General features: G+C 44.6%; 1 pseudogene; it reads right to left on the minus strand.

Annotated features, from left to right (window-relative positions):
* Positions 1–2,532: 2,532 nt before the first annotated feature.
* On the minus strand, positions 2,533–5,956 carry LOC100943970 (annotated as a pseudogene).
* Positions 5,957–14,942: the final 8,986 nt, after the last annotated feature.

Consider the following 14,942-nt stretch of genomic DNA (forward strand, 5'->3'; position numbering starts at 1 on the left):
ACAGGGTTTCTTATGACCATTTATCGTGGGTGCCTGTGGGTCCAGTGTTCCTTAGGTTCAGTGGGGCCCATGCTAACTGTCCAGAACATCCCCCATTCTCTGTCAGGAAATAGCCTATCCATCCCAGGGGTATTTGCTATTCCAAGCCCCAGAGGAGCGTCCCCTCTCCTGGCACCATGTCCATTGTCATCTTTATTGATTTGTTCAGTACCTAAGAGCCCATAATCAAACTGTAAAAGACAGTTTTCCCCTGGTTGTCCTCCCCCCAATTCTTATACACTGCTCACAGCCCTGACTGATGGGCTTTGCTGATTCACGGTCCTAGATTTAAAAGATGCTTTTTCCCCCTGTACTCTTCTAAGCTTAGAATCACAAGAACTATTTGGGAAGACCCAGTTGTGAGAACAAAGCCATGTTGGACAGTTCTTCTCAAAGGTTTGAAAACCTCTCCTGCCAACTTTAGGGAGATTCTTGCTAAAGAGCTCTGAGACCTCCAATTAAAGGATGGGACTTACCTGTAATATGCCAATGACATATTAGTTGCTAGTGCCACAAGGGAGATATCTGATCAGAACACTATAGTTAATGCTACATTTTCTGGCTGAGCAGGGAGAAAAGGTATCCAGGAAAAGGGCTCAGCTTTCATAGCCTCAGTGAAATGTCCTGGGTTTGGGCTTTCCCAAGGACAGCAACACCTGCTTCCTGATTGGAAGGAGGCCCTGGCCAGCATAGCCAGACCTGCCGCATAGCAACTACTACAGGGCTTCTTAGACGTGGCTGTGCTGTGCCGTATATGGATTCCCAGCTTTGGACTTATCAGTAAGCCCCTATCTGATGCATTAAGTAAAGGAGATAATGAACCCTTAGAGTGGACTGGGCCTTTTTTAATATCAAGAAAAAGTGATTGACTATCCCAGCATTTGGGTTCCCAAATATAAGAAAACCCTTTGACCTTTTCATGCACAAGAGGCAAGGAACACATTTGGGAATGTTAACTCAGGACCTAGGAAATACTAAGAGCCCCATTGCTTGGTTTTCAGAATGACTGGACATTATTACAAAGAGATGGCTTCTTGCCTTTGGGCTGCTATTGACACTTGTTACCTATTTCAAGAAGCAGACAAGTTTACATAAGGCCAAATCACCACAGATACACGCCACTCACCCCATATGCTCCTCTTGCTGGAAGAGAAAGGAAGGTCTTGGCTGACCTCTGGGAGGCTTGGCAGATACCAGACCATCCTTTCATACAATTCAAATATAATTGAAGATGGTGTCTACATTAAATCCTGCCACTTTACTTCCTCAAGGGTCATCTGAACCTGTACCTGTTTGTAAATAATTGAACAAGTTTATTCCAGCCAGCTGGATCTGATGGACACTGCTCTAGAAAGCTCAGACCTAGAAATGTTTACCCATGGAAGGTGTTTTATGAATTGGGGATAAGGGAGAGCTGGGTACATGGTAGTAACCTGTAACAGACATTAGAGGCCGAAGCTCTCCTCCCTGGAAACTCAGCACAGAAGGCAGCCCTCGTGGCCCTTAGCAGGGCGCTCCAGCTGGGTACAGGAGCACAAGTGACCATTTACAGAGACTCCAGGTACTCATTTTCTGTTGTTCATACTCATGCAGCCATCTGGAAGGAAGGGGACTTCTAACCTCCAGTAACAAAGAAATAAACATGCTAAAGAAATATAGCTTCACTAGATGCCATTTTAGCTCCCAAAGAAGTAGCTATAGTGCATTGCCCTGGACATCAGCAGCCAGGTACTCTGGTGGCAAGAGGTGATCACCAGATAGATCAGGCTGTGGGGGACACAGCAGGGAAAAAGGATCTGTGACTTTACTAATGGCCTTATTGGCTGAAGTAGATATTGGCTCTGAACCTCCCATATATTCAGGGGAGCACGTGGGAAGAGTGCTTGATTGGACAGGACCCCATCCTGGGTGTACAATGAGACAGGAATAGTTCTGGCACCCAAATATCTTCTAAATGATGTTATTGGGCATATTTATGGCCCCACCCATTGTGGCAGGTATGCCACCCTATGGTGGATGCAGACATCTACCATTTGGTCTACGTATGAAGAGAAGCAGAGAACAAGCCTGCTAGCCCTCTCCCCTTACCACAGAAAGTTCAGACCAAGGATGATGGACCAGCAGAGGACTGGAAAATTGATTTTATCATGATGCTAAGGGTAGCCGGATATTTCAAATATCTACTCATTTTTTTTTTTTTGAGACAGAGTTTCACTTTATCGCCCTTGGTAGAGTGCTGTGGTGTCACAGCTCACAGCAACTTCCAACTCTTGGGCTTAGGGCAATTCTCTTGCCTCAGCTTCCTGAGTAGCTGGAACTACAGGTACCCGCCACAACACCTGGCTATTTTTTTTGTTGTTGCAGTTTGACCAGGGCCGGGTTCGAATCCACCACCCTTAGTATATGGGGCCGGCACCCTACCCACTGAGCCACAGGCACTGCCCATACTCATTTTTGTAGATACTTTCTCAAGCTGGGTTGAGGCATTTTCTTGTCAGACAGAAAGGGTTTCCAAAGTCAATAAACCCCTAATAGTTTGGAGTACCAGTTTCCACTCAGGATTATAATGGTGCTGCCTTCATGGGTCAGATCAGGTACAATGCTCCCCAAGCCCTTAGTTTAACTTGGAACCTGCATACAACCTTGAGCCCACTGGAAACACTGAAGAGATGAATCGTACTGTGAAGGAGACCCTATCTAAGGTTTGTCAAGATGCTAATCTGACCTGCAATAAGACACTGCCTTTTGCCCTACTCAAAGTAAGCACAGCCCCTAAGAGTAGACTCAAGTTGAACCTTTTTGAAAGCTCTTCCTTCAAATATCAAATACAAGAGAAAACCTTTAAAGTCTCTTAGGTATTTTCAATGGTTTCTGAATTATCTGCAGGAAGCTCTGACTTAGTTGTACAGAGTTTGATATATGTGTCCACCATTAAATCCAGATCGTGTTGAATATCAAAAGTTATGTTAAGCAAAGCCAAGTTACTTGACCTTTGGTCTGTCAAACTGTCCCTCAAGTAATGCTTTGAGACATTTTCATCCATTTTCATAATGCGCATTCTCAGCCTTCATCACAGGAAGAATACGCAGGACCTTCAGCAATGCACACCCATTAGGAAAGAACTTGACGTCAGGCAGGTGAAGAGCTTCAGACATGGTGGGCGGAAGCTCAAGATCTTTTCCTCTGTGTTTCCATTTGATTCTCTGACAATGAAGTTCGGCTGAGAGTGTGTCAGGATTGGGTCACTCACTTCTGCACATGTCAGCGTGGTGTCCCTCTGATGTATTGAGTTTGAGCTGACCCCATGACTGAGGGTTCTAGAGACAAGCATTTAAGAGCTCTGAGGCGCTGTTCTGAGAATGTATCTTTAAGTTCCTGAAGAATGTGTTCCCCTGTTGGAAACCTTAGGGTTTCTTTATAGTAACTCCCAAAAGTTGGTTGAGGTTCCAAGATACCTTGCTGAGCTCTGTGGAATTTCCCAGGGAGCTTCATCTGAATATCAAGTTTAGTTACTAAATTTGGGGCTTCCTCAAGCCAAAATTCATGATAAACTTCAATATTTTCCATCCCTTCATTGAGTGAATGCAGAACTGCAGTCAAGCTATTGGCTGCAAAGAAGAGATCAGAGGTTTGCCCCTGGAGATTTTTCCCAAAGGCCCTTGTGAAAGAGAGGAGTTTTTTTTTTTTGTTTGTTTTGTTTTTTTTTTTGAGACAGAGTTTCAAGCTGTCAACCTGGGTAGAGTGTCGTGGCATCATAGCTCACAGCAACCTCAAACTCCTGGGCTTAGTCGATTCTCTTGCCTCAGCCTCACAAGTAGCTGGGACTACAGGTGCCCGCCACGACGCCCGGCTATTTTTCAGTTGTAGTCATCATTGTTGTTTGGCAGGCCCAGGCTGGATTCAAACCCACCAGCTCCCGTGTCTGGCACCCTAGCCACTAAGCTATAGGCGCCGAGCCAAAGAGAGGACGTTTTTAAGAACAACAATATTAACAATGAAATCAAAATCTGTTACTATACTACAGAGGACAAGTGCTCGGCCAGCTATACAATTATTCCATTTAACAATTGTGTCCCTATTTGTACCATCTAAACATAAAATCAGTGCTTGCAGGAGGTCCACTAAAACTTCAAAAGCATCATGCCTCTTGTCCACTGAGAATGGCAAATTTCCTTCAGTTCTTTAGCCCTTCACTGTTCGGAAAAAGAACAGAAATTACATCGTCAAGTTCTAAAAGCAGTTGTGGCGATCGCTGGAAAAAAGAACAAACTTCCTCAATTGTTCCCAATGCAACAGATCCTCCCATAACAGGCACTGATTTTGCCAACCACATATTTAAGGCACAGGAAGAGCAAAGTGTGTAGACAGCTTGGGGATATTTCTCTAGAAGTCTAGAAGTAACAACTTTCATTTTGGAAGACCATCCACTGGACACAACGTAAGCCTGGCCACGACAGTACTCCATATTTAGCCCCCACTTCTCAGTTATTGGAGTGTGAAATTTCACAGCTGAAATTTCTGCATTGGATTCATAAGACAGGAAGCCCACAGATTCCTCTGCCAGGTTATGAGATTCATCCACGACCCTCCCCAGGACCAGTAGGTACCCTTCCCCTGTGATGTCCACTACATCGTCTGTGATTCGGGAAAAGAAGCGTGAGTCTCTCACATCCCTGGGCGTGTCTTCCCCAGTGCAGCTCTCACAGATTTCTACCTGTTTCTGCTGTGCTTTTGAACAAAAAATGTGTTAACTAACGGCTGTCTTCTCAAAGAGCTTTCTCAGGGCCTCTTCACCAGAATTTATCCGGCTCTCTAGTGATCAGGAGTAAAGAGACCTTCTGGGAGTTCATCAGCCTCGAGTCCGTCTAGAGGCATGTTTTGTTTTCCCTTAAGAATCAAGATTTCAAATAGAGACTTTAGATATTCTTTGTTTTCCTTCTCTTGGAGGGTTAAAGGTAACCTGTCCTCATCCTGTTCTCACTCCCCCTTCTGCACTGGGGCTCTGAGCATTGCTGTTACTGGTTTCTTTATGTTTTTGTTCCTGTTCAGAAGCTTCATCATTTGTTTGCCGTTTAGTGTCCTGATTTCATCTTCACTCAATTCTTTTCTTCGTTTCCTGTGTCTACTGTGCGGATTGTTCAAATATCCGATAAAATCAAATGTCGTTGGTACTGCATTATCTCAAAGAACTGTCCTATAAGATAAGGTGACCAGACATCCCGCTTTTGGCGGGACAATCCTGATTTTTAATAATTCATCCCGCCTCCCAACGCATTTTAAAAAAGTCCCGATTTTTGGAAAGAATGCATGACAAGCTAGGGAACAGTGGGACAATGGGTTTTGGCTGCTGAAAAGGTTAATGTAACTCCATTTGGGAATAAAGAAGTTAATGTAACTTCATTTGGAAATGAAAAGCCTAATGTAAACTCCCTACTCCCCTCCTACCAAGGTCCCCTAGGTGGACCGGTGCCCTACTCCTCTGAGCCACAGGCTCCGCCCTATACATAATTTTTTTTAATGTATTATATTTGTAAATTGTACTTATGTTGAAATTAAAAATATATATATTACAATACTATTTTTGCATTCTATGAAAATTTTTGTTGCTCCATATAGACCAAATTTTTAATTAAGAACACCTCCCCACCCCCCCACCCCGTCAATGGTGTACCGCTTTACCAAAGTTAAAATCTGGTCACCTTACTATAAGAGCTAGTTCTACAGATTATAGAGGTCTCAAAGTGTTTGGCACGTAATCGTTTATTTAGTGATCAGGTGTTTTATCTTCCAATTCTGCTCTCCTACAAGTCTCCACCCACTTCTGGCATCTGGCCAGATCCTGGAGGAACCTGAAGAAGGCCAGGTCCAACTGCAAGTTCTTCTGAGTGCAGCTGGGAGCAGTACAGAAGTTTGGCATCGTAGCCCCTGCTGGCTCAGCTCAGCCCTCCCCTCCCTGCCTCCTGGGGGCATTCGGCCTGCCTCTTGGGGCCAGGCTGGCTGGCCGGCTTGGCCCACTTTTCTTACTAGATGTACAATCTTTACATATTTCATTATTGCTTTGATTGTTGTTATTGCTAGAATCATTTGCATTCTAGACATCTTGTGTGTGCAAGAATAGTTCCTTCCCTCCCCTTATTTAGACACCCTTAACACTTAGTGCTGTGACCTCAGCCACCCTTTCCCCCTTCACCTGGCCTAAAATGGCATGGCAACTCAGTAGTTAAACTATCCCAAGTATTGTAACAGGGGAAATCAGTCTGATTGCTGGATTGGCCAGCATCTTTCCAAATCTGTCCAACACAAACATTTGCTGTCCATGACCCCTGCTGCTGACATGTTAGATGTCTATGATACGAGTCCTCTGACAAGCTCAGGGGGATCAAGCCCTGGATTTAGGTCTTCTTCTGTCCTAACCACTTCTCAAGTTTGGTTAGTTACCCTCCAAGATACCTACCCCATGCTTTGACTTTCCTCACCTCCTCAAGATGGGCTAAGAATGGTGGTCATGGGACCACCTTGATCCCTAGCTTACTGGATTGATAAATGTAACCCGTTCCAGATGGGGAATCTGGTTGAGGAGGTGTTGGCTTTATGCCAACAGGTAATGCATCTGAAATATCATACAGATGGATTTTGAAAATGTGTGAATCTTGTGACCTTTGGTTTGATTCCATGTTGAATACACTCTCCGTAAATATAAGTAAATCCATAAATAAATACACTCTTGGAGATACTACATGTGTGCCCTTGGGATATGTGTTTGTCTGTGACCTGGAGTCTGATCCTCTGTCGCTGGGGTAGGCCCACCATTATAGAAATAGCCTGCACATGGAAGGTTCTTGCCTGCTAGGTCACTCCATAACCCCCTTGAGTATCCTTCCTAACAATGAGAGTCTCCACTCCTTCCCCATCGATTAAAGAGGGCTACCAGAAGTATACTAGGAAACTTGGTGGCAGAACCTTCCAGGGATAATTGTTCCTAGCTATGGATTTTACACTAACAGAGACATAATCAGAAACTTGTCTGCCACCTTGGGGTTGATTGCCAAGGAAACTGCAAAAAGCCTTTGGGTTCAACAGAAGTCTCTCACCTTGCTGGCAGAGGTAGTCCTCAACTACAGAGCAGCCCTAACCTTCCACTGGCCGAACAAGGGGGAGTCTGTGCAGTGCTACCTACCACCTGCTGCACCTGTAGAAATAACTCAGGAGACGATGAAACCCTTACAGAAAAGATTTCCCAATGAGCTGCTTGGCTACAGAGGTCCCTACCAGTGATCCTGTGATTGACTGATTCATCGATTACTCTCCTGGACACCCCAAGGTTTCAGATCATGCCTACAGGCCTTCGAAGGTTGAGACTCTCACTCCTGATAGGGCTCGTTATTTACCTTATTGCATGCTGCTCCGTTAAATATTGCAGTAAAACTGGGTAAGAGCACTGATATCTTTGTCAGGCCAGTCCTCAACCTACAGACAACAACAAAATGGTTTCATTCCTCTTACCCTGGGTCTTTCCCCAACTATGCCCCTTGGCAGGTGGAGAAAGCCACCCGGGTAATCATCCCTTCTCCACTTCATTAGCCTATAACTCATGAATGAGGCCTGATCAAGTCGGGGGGCACTGAAACCATCTCTTTAAAGGGGGTCATAAGGCAAGAACTGTGATAGAAGACTGATTTCTGCGGAAGCGAAGGCTGAGCTAAAGGCTAACCCGCCACTGTTTCACAGCTTGCCACCCCGTAATTGCTGACTCCTTAGGAGTGAGGCATCCCCAGCCGTTATAGGATTTGTAACTTCCCCAACCATTTCTACAGATAACCTTACTATCATGAAACCTAAGAATGGTCTTTAAAATACTTTCCAGAGTCTGCATTTGGGTGGACCAAATGATGCCAACCAGACAAGTGGCTATATTTGGTGATGGACTCAACAGGTCCTGGAACCTCCTACCCAGGAACTGTTGCAGCAAAAGAAAACAATTTCTGCTTCCTAACCCTGTGAGTTCGTCCCAGCCAGTCAGCAGTACTGATTCTCTAGCTTTCTCCAGCTAAACCATCCTTTGAAACCCCCATCTCTAAATTCTCAGAAAGACAGATTTAAGAAATTCCTCCTATCTCCTCACTTGGCACCGTATGACATTGAACTCTTTCTCTGCCCCAAGCCTTGCTGTCTTATGTATTGGATTCCTTCTGTGCAGCAAAGAATAGAACCTGGCAGGTGGTAACATTCTTGTTATAGCCTGGGACTTTAGCCAGATTTGGAGTAAAATCTGATTTGATCACTAGTTGGCAATATGATTGTTGTCTTGGTCGTTTATCTGAGAAGTGGGCAGTATAAACCCTTTCTCCCTCCTCCCTTCCACCCCTCCTTTATTCCTTTAACGAATACTTCCTGAGCACCTACTAAATGCCAGATGCCGTGGGATATAAGATAAAATACTGAGTAACACAGGAATGGCCTTCATTCTCCTGGAACTGTCTTAAGATTAAGAGAGATAACAAAAATGAGCATAGTGATAGGTTATAATGTGAGTTAGATAGAAAGGCGAATAGAACTGGGTAGGTATTTTCAATATATGAATGCCGATAGGGAGCGGCAGAGCAAATAAAATTCTTTTAAAAATATATGATTGATTCCCAATGAAAGAGAAAAGCAAAGAAAGAAAATGATAAAAGAAAATTCAAAGAAAACAGGAGATGTGGATGCAAAAGAAAATTAAAGGAGAAAGAGGGACAAGGGGAGTGGAAGACTGGGCAGGCATTTAAGTCAGTAGGTTAGCTGACGCAGGTCCATACTGTCATTAGGACATAGACATGTTTCTAAATTGGAGTCAAAAATACATTGGTTAGCAAATCTCATAGTACCTCAACTCACTCTTTGTTGGATTTTTTTTTTTTTTTTTTTTTTTTTTGAGACAGAGCCTCAAGCTGTCCCCCTGGGTAGAGTGTCGTGGCATTACAGCTCACAGCAACCTCCAACTCCTGGGCTCAAGCGAGTCTCCTGCCTCCGCCTCCCAAGTAGCTGGGACCACAGGCGCCCGCCACAACGCCCGGCTATTTTTTGGTTGCAGCCGTCATTGTTGTTTGGCGGGTCCGGGCTGGGGATTCGAACCCGCCGCCTTAGGTGTACGTGGCTGGCGCCTTAGCTGGTTGAGCTATAGGCGCCGAGCCTCTTTGCCGGATTTCATGAGCCACCTTTCCTATGGTTAGTAGTTGAATGTAAGGGACAGGAGGAACCCAGGATAACTCAGAAGCTGTGAATTTGTGTGGCTGGAAATAATACCACCATTCATAGAAATACTGAAGGTAGGCATAGAAATTAGTTAGTTCTAAGTCTGGTTTAAAATTCGTGAAGTTTCAGGTGTGAACAACTTGATCAACTAATGCAGTGATTTTCAACCATGTGCCCAAGAGAGGATCTTAGGTGTGCTGTGCCAATTTTTGAAGATTATTATTTTCAAAAGAAGTTCAAAACACAGTATATATATTTTTTAACTCTCTCTCTCTTTTTTTTTATGAAGAAAGACTCTCACTTTGTCCCTCTCAGTAGAGTGCTATTGCATCACAGCTCACAGCAACCTCCAGCTCTTGGGCTTAGCAATTCTCTTGCCTCAGCCTCTCGAGTAGCTGGGACTACAGGCGCTCCCTGCAATGCCTGGCTATTTTGTTGTTGTTGTTGTTGTTGTTACAGTTTGGTGGTGGTTAGGTTTGCACCCGCCACCCTTAGTATATGGGACAGGTGCCCTACATATTTAACTGTGCATGGAAGTGTAACTATAGGTTCAAGTGTGCTGTGAGATAGAAAAGGTTGAAAACCTCTGACCTAATGGCTAGTTGGAGGTTGGAATGCAAACTGGAGGCAGGAGCCTGATGCTTCTGGAAAAACACCTGGAAGCATGCACACTGAAGCCGCAAACCTGAGAATCCCCGAGAGAAAGGACAACGATGACCCAAAGAGCAGGGCTGAGTCCTGAGGGTGAAAGAAACCGAAGCATTTCCCCTCCCTCAATATTGAGAATGGTGAAGGTAAAGATGCAGCAAACCCAAGGTCGGCTCCGCCCCGGGCCTCAACCTGCCTGCAGGCGGGACCGGAAGCCTTTCTGACTGGGCAGCACTAGCTTGTTGGCCCAGAGAAGGGGCCAGCAGGCCTCAGGGAAATCTAGGAACAATTTTGCTACCTTCCCACATTTTTCTGCCTCTTTAAAGACTGGAGCCGCTCTCTCCTTTGTGCTGTCACCGTGTAGGATTAGGATTTACGGCTCTCTGTTAAAATACTATTTCAGCACAGCCCCTAACTCAGCCTTCAGAGAGACATACTTTTGAACTGAGGCCTGTCGCCAGTAATGGGTACAGCACACATTAAGAAACTTGTGCTTGTTTTTCTTTGGTTAATCAGACTTGTGTTCTCAGGAGAGCATCTCAACTAGAAACCTAATAAGAAAAAAAAAAAAAGAAAGAAAGAAATTATGTTTTCTCCCCTACAAGGGTCCTCACCTGGGTGGTAATTAAATTCCTTCAGGTGATGAGAGGAAGAAGTGTCATCATCAAGGAAAACTAGAGCAGCAGGGGGAAAAAGAACTGAGAAAGTGGCGGCAGTGAGTCTGAGCAGAGGAAATTTCAAGAGAAGGGCGCTAGGTGACCAGCGGGGGCGATAAATGATACTGAGGACAGGTTAAGGAAGATGAGGACAAGGGAAAGAGCCCTGGGGTTTGAAGGTAAGAATGGTGACATTTAGGAACCATTTCGGCCAGGTGGGAGGAGTGGATCTCAGCTGGTGCGGGCTTAGCGACCAGGGAAGAGTAAGGGTGCGGACGGCGGCGTCCTCCAGGGTGGACACCACGAGGTGAGCAGGTGCGTGTGGCCCGGGGCCTCGCTGGAGGTGCGGGGCTCAGACTCTTCCTGAAGCAAACCCGGGGTCTAACGCTGCCCCCCAGGTGGTTCACAGGCATAGCAAGGTTTGAGAAGCTCTGCTTGCTGTTGAGTATCTTTTGTTCAGGGTGATGGTCGGCACTGACGGTGGACAGTGTAGTGACTTGAGGTGACAACCTGCCATAAAGAAGGGTTTTTCAGAATGAGGAAGACGTGCGTGAGATTTTAGTCAGAAAAGAAAGGACAGGCGGAGGAGAAGCTATTTGAAAAGAGAGAAGAGAGCTGATTAAGACAGGAAGTGGACGGAAGCAGGCGTCCAGGGGCCTAAGGATTACTCAGACCAGGAGGAGAGAAGCTTCTCTCTCCCCAGGAAGGAGGGAGGATGAAGGCAGAGGAATTCTGGGGCAGAGAGGTGTGGACACAGAAAGTGGAAGAACGGGGGTGGGTTTTTTTTTAATGCATAGTTTTCTTGTTTTTTGTTTGGTTTTTAAAGACAGAGTCTCCCTCTGTAGCCTTCTGTAGAGCCCCAGGGCGTCACAACTCACAGCAACCTTTAGCTCTTGGGCTTAGGTGATTCTCTTGTCTCAGACTCCCAAGTAGCTGGGACAACAGGAGCCCACCACAACCCCTGGCTATTTTTTTTATTGTTGCAATTTGGCCAGGGCCGGGTTTGAACCCGCCACCCTCTGTATATGGGACCGGCGCCCTACTCACTGAGCCACAGGTGCCACCGTTAATAGTTTTGAAGGTAGGGGCTGACGGGTATCTTCTATTTTGGGGCCACCTCAAAACATTGCTATATCTTAGTAATAATCCATCGAGGGAAAACAGGTGAGTAACATCAACCTTGGGAAATGCAGCATAATTTATTGCCTGTTGCTATGATTTGTGGGGCACTAGAAAGAGACTTACCCCAGATTATAGCCTCAATTGCTTAATAAGATTTTCATCTTAAATGCTTTTATTGCATCTGAAGTAATATTTTTAAATAATCTCTCTCTCTCATGTGGCTTCCTTAGAGTGTAAATCCTTGCTAAATTAAGTTTCCTTGTGATATTCATTTAGTTTTGGGGTTTTTGTTTTTTTTTTTTTGAGATAAGAGTCTCAGCACATTGCTCTTGATAGAGTGCCGTGGTGTCACAGCTCACAGCAATCTCAAACTCTTGGGCTTAAGCGATTCTCTTGCCTTAGCCTCCTGTGTAGCTGGGATTACAGGTGCCTGCCACAATGCCTGGCTGCTGTTGTTGTTGTAGTTGTAGTTGTTATTTGGCAGGCCTAGGCTGGGTTCAAACCCACTAGTCCCAGTGTATGTGGCCAGCTCCTTAGCTGCTGAGCTACAGGTGCTGAGCCAGCATTTAGTATTAAATATTCAATTTACTATAGTAATTTGCAGGTATCACTAGAAACCCTGTTTTACAGGTAAACAAAAAAGAATGAAAGAGGTACAGAGTAAAAGAACTCTAGGGAATTGTTTTATGGAAAATGAAAATGTGATTTGTTTTTCCTTCTGCTAAATCCAGGTCCCCTACAAATTAGACATGTATATATTCAAGACATGATGGAAAACAGAATTATGGAGCACTTTTACTGATGCATAAAATGTGACAAGACTGTTCTTAGAACAATCCGCAGGTCAGATGCCACTGCTTTGATTTGCAAGAGAAAACCACAAAAACCTTTCATTACAAAAACGACTGGCACCCTTTGAAAATGTTGCTTAAGAGGAAAAACATCATAAGAATTTGTAAAGGGGACACAGTCCTTCTTCCCTTTTTATTTTTCCTTTATGCTCTTAAAATCAGAAACTGTCTTTGAACCAAAGCTGTAAAAAGATATAAAGATATAAAGAGGATTTTTTGTGTTTTCCTATTGGCCCGTTTTAATATATTTGGAAGAGAGTAGGGTTGCTGGGACTGTGTGTGTCGAGGAGTGTATAGAAGGACCTGTTACAGGTGAGGGAGAAGAATATAAAAGAGAGATTTTTGTACACCAAAGAGGATTTCTCCTGCACCACGTATGTTCTTAGAGTATTGGTACTCAATTTGGTATTCAAGTTATACGGTGGCCCAGGAGTTACTTGCAAACTTGTTTTTAAAATGGTTCTAACTTTTTATTCATGGTTTTCATTTTTACTACCATAAAAGTTCCATTTTCCAATACTCCCTTGGGGTTAAGATTGAAAACGTCCTCTTCTTTATAACTGATTGAGAAATAAAGCTGAGATGTAATATACTCTGTAGAGCAGAGTTTGAGATTTTTAAAATCCAGAGCAAATGTAAAGAGTGGACTGAATGTATTCAGAATCTCCACTGTCAAACACACACTCCCTCCACATCTGCCTCAAAATCATAGTGCTCCCAACTATTTTTGCTTTAGAAAGAAACTTGTTTGATACAATTTCAGTTGATATTTTTACATGAGTCTTGTTCTCATCTACTTGGCTTCAGTTGAAAAAGTTCTTATAATCTAGACAAATCAGAAACAAATAAAAAAACCACCGTGGAAAGGCTAAGTGATAGTTGCTATGGCATCTGCCTTGTTGGGACTGGTGCTTCTGTCTTCACTTTATATAGTGGAAGCCTCTTTGCCTGGGCGCTCTGCCACCCTAGATTCTTCCTCAGGGGAGTTTCAGTGAACAGTTTGGGCCTCTCACCCAAATGGAAAGTTCCTGTCATTTACGTGTGCCAGCAGGCAGGTGGGGTTTCAGATGTCTCTGAAGACAGAAAATTATACCTTGTGCATCTCAGAATTGAGTTTTATTTTTTCTTTTGCTGGTCTGGTTGAAAGTTAGATGGTGTATGGACAAGGACAGTGGGATTTTAAGAGTGTTCTGGCAGCTGCCTCCCCTCGGCTTTGCGCAGTTATGACGGTGGTTCAGCCTCAAGGCCTTCCCTGCCTCCCTCGAGGAGCAATGCCACTGTGCTGTGGTGAACAGAGGACCTCACTGCGGCAGCACCGTGCCTGTGAGCTGGTAGGAAGTGTGACAGATAATTCAGATAGGCAGATGGAGATCTGGGAGACTGGGGAACTCTTGCCCAGCATAAAGGCCGGGGCTGGGTTCGGAGCAGCCAGGCCCCTTCCACGCCATCTAGTTACCGCCATGAGGGAACATGGTTCCATCTGCCAGATCTTTGGAATTGTTGAGAGATATTTACACAAACTCTACTTATTATAAACTGTTGGTAACACATTCATAAAATATTGTGAACACTTGGTAAAATATTCAGAAACCTTTTACCTCCTTCAATTATTTGCTCAGATGTCCCCTTCTGGGTTAGGATTTTTCTGAACACCTAATTTTCTTTTTTCTGTTTTTTATTGTTTGGGATTCCTTGAGGGTACAAAGAATTAGGATACACTGATTGCATTTGTTAAAGTCCCTCTTAAAATTGTGTTCCATCCCCAAGATGTGTGCCATATACTGTGACCCCTGCCCCCTCCCTGCTCCTCATTCCCCTACCCTACCCTTGCATTAGCTCATCTCCTGCCTTCATATTAGAATTGAATACATTGGATTCTTGCTTCTCCATTCTTGTAATGCATTGCTAAGAAGAATTGAACACTCAACTTTTTTTTAATTTGTTTTTTGTTTTGAGACAGAGTCTCACTATGTTGCCCTCAGTGGAGTGCTGTGGCATCACAGCTCACAGCAACCTCAAAATCTTGGGCTCAAGAGATTCTCTTGCCTCAGCCTCCCAAGTAGCTGGGACTACAGGTGCCTGCCACAACAGCTGGCTATTTTTTGTTGCAGTTGTCATTGTTGTTTAGCTGGCTGTAGGAGATGCCAACATCCCAGCAAGATGATCTGCAGCTGAGGCGTGGACCTCGGGCCATTCCTCCACAGGAGTTCCTTGTGGGAGGAGCCCCCGTGCCCTCAGCACGTAGTCATTGTTAATTACTCTCCTCACCTGTATCATTCCCTTTCAATAAAAGGCTGGTGCGGAGGTTGTTCCGGGCTACCTGGAAAGTAAGGGCTGGCCCGCCTTCCACAAGCTTGTACTTCTAATCCGCTTCTCGCCTGGTTCCTTCCTGTGC

Source organism: Otolemur garnettii, unplaced genomic scaffold, assembly GCF_000181295.1.
Source record: "Otolemur garnettii isolate 467f Iridium unplaced genomic scaffold, OtoGar3 scaffold00030, whole genome shotgun sequence".
Lineage (NCBI taxonomy): Eukaryota > Metazoa > Chordata > Mammalia > Primates > Galagidae > Otolemur > Otolemur garnettii.